This window comes from Echinops telfairi, unplaced genomic scaffold (genome assembly GCF_000313985.2).
Source record: "Echinops telfairi isolate 266 unplaced genomic scaffold, ASM31398v2 ScPeMD7_18;HRSCAF=68, whole genome shotgun sequence".
NCBI classification, from domain to species: Eukaryota; Metazoa; Chordata; class Mammalia; order Afrosoricida; family Tenrecidae; genus Echinops; species Echinops telfairi.
The window spans coordinates 33,735,198-33,737,386 of NW_022103915.1; the positions used below are offsets into that span (position 1 = coordinate 33,735,198).

General features: G+C 43.3%; 1 pseudogene; it reads left to right on the forward strand.

Annotated features, from left to right (window-relative positions):
- Positions 1–664: 664 nt before the first annotated feature.
- Positions 665–1,205, forward strand: LOC101647058 (annotated as a pseudogene).
- The last annotated feature ends 984 nt before the right edge of the window (positions 1,206–2,189 follow it).

Here is a 2,189-nt window from a genome sequence, read left to right on the forward strand (position 1 = left end):
AGTGTAGCTTGAACTACGTTTTTCAGTACCATCAGTTGTTGATCAAATGCTACCTCATGAAATGATTGTATATCAGCCAGTTCTTTTTAGACACAGGATCCATCTTCCATCTTCTTTAGATTTGTTTCTGCATCATCTAATATTTTGCTCAAGAATCCTTCACTATTTCAACTCAAGGCTTGACTTTTTTTTCTTCAGCTCGTTCAGCTTGAGATATGCTGAGCAGGATTTTCCTTTTTGGGGTTCTACCCCAGTCTTTGCATATTTAGTTATCAGTTCTTTACCTTCTCTTTTTGAGCTGTCGTTTGACTTGTTCTATTCAGTTTTCACTTCATCATTTTCGCTTGAAAGGCACTGAAAGACTGGAAGACTAAGGAAATACGATCACCAAACAGTGTGAGATCTTACAATCAATCTTGGAACCAAAAAAGAATATTATTAAACAGACTGATGCAATCCAAATAAAATCTGTAGTTTAGTTTAAGAAATAAGTAGACCATATATCTAACCACAGAAATTTAAGCTCTTAAACTTATGAAAGAAGACAGGGAAATCATTCCATGCCTTGGGGCAGGCAACAGCTTGCAGTGCCCTTCCCACCCCCTGCTGCTCCCAGCTCCTCCTAAGCAAGTGCCGCCGCCGCTGTCTCCCTCTAGCTGCCATCATGAACATCTGCCGGGACCTCATCAGTGATGAGATGTTCTCCGACATCTCCAAGATCTGGAAGATTGCAGACGGGCTGGTCTGGAAGTGGAGGGGAAGATGGTCAGTAAGACCGAAGGTAACACCGATGACTCGCTCACCTGTGGCAATGCTTCAGCTGAAGGCCCCGACGGCGATGGAACAGAAAGCACCGTGGTCACCGGTGTTGACATCGTCATGACCATCACTTGCAGGAGACCAGCTTCACCAAAGAAGCCTACAAGGAGGACATCAAGGACGACAGGCAATCCATCAAGGGCAAACTTGAAGAGCAGAAACCAGAAAGAGGAAAGCCTTTTCTGACAGGGGCTGCTGACCAAATCCAGCACATCCTTACAAATTTCAAAATCGACCAATTCTTCATTGGTGAGAGCATGAATCCAGATGGCACGGTTGCTCTGCTGGACTGCCGCGAGGATGGTGGGATCTTCTTTCAGGATGGCTGAGAGATGGAGACGTGTGAACACGGTGGGCAACTCCTGACTGATGGCCTCTCATCCTAACCGGCTGCTGCTCATCCGCACGACACCAGGACATAGGCAAATGGAACTGAGGTCATCGTGAGTGCTTCATTTACTTTGACATTGATTTATTTGGAGCGGAGGCTTTAATTTGTTTTTTAAAGAAAAAAACCCCATGTCATGTAGGTTCTTTAAATAAAATGCATTTAAACTCAGAATTTGTTTTCTTGCAGTGGACACAAAAGGAATAAACCAGAAAGGGGAAAAAAATGTTCTCAGAATAACAGTATTTGCACATTTTAACACTCATTGAGAAAATGAAATGACAGATCACAGTTAAGGCAAAAATATTTGCAAAACATACCTGCTTGTTCCCTCCATTCTGTGTTCCTGCCTTGATTCGTTCCCACCTTCTTTTGGATCAGTTGAACTTTTTTTTTTTCACTATTCAGTTTAAATTGGTCCACTCTTTGGTTGTGAGAGGCCTGGTGGTGTTGCCATGTAAGTGATGGAGTGCTAGTTACAAGGTCAAGAGTTTGAATCCACCAGCCACCTGGCAGGAGAAAGACGAAGCTGTCTTCTGCCATAAAGATGTACAGCCTTGGACACCTGAAGGTGCGGTTCTCCTCAATCCTCCAGGGCTGCTGTAAGTCAGAATGCACTAGATGTCCGTGGGTTTGGTTGCCCCACTTCCAGTTTTGTTCCACTATAGTAAAGGCTGTTTTTCTCCATCTGTCTTTCCATTTCCCCCTACCTCTAGCAGTTCACTGATACCCCACTGCCGCACAGCAATTCCAACTCACAGAGATCCTATAGGATGGGGTAGAACTGTTCCTTAGGGTTTCAAAGACTCAAAATATTTACGAGAGTAAACTGCCCCATCTTTCATTTATAAAATGTTCATCATGCTGTATCTTATCACAGATTTCTCTGGTTTATCCTTGTATTAGTCTGGGTACTTTAGAGGAACAGATCCACAGAAACTCATAAGAGAGAGTTTTATATAAAGGTTAAGTGTGCATCACG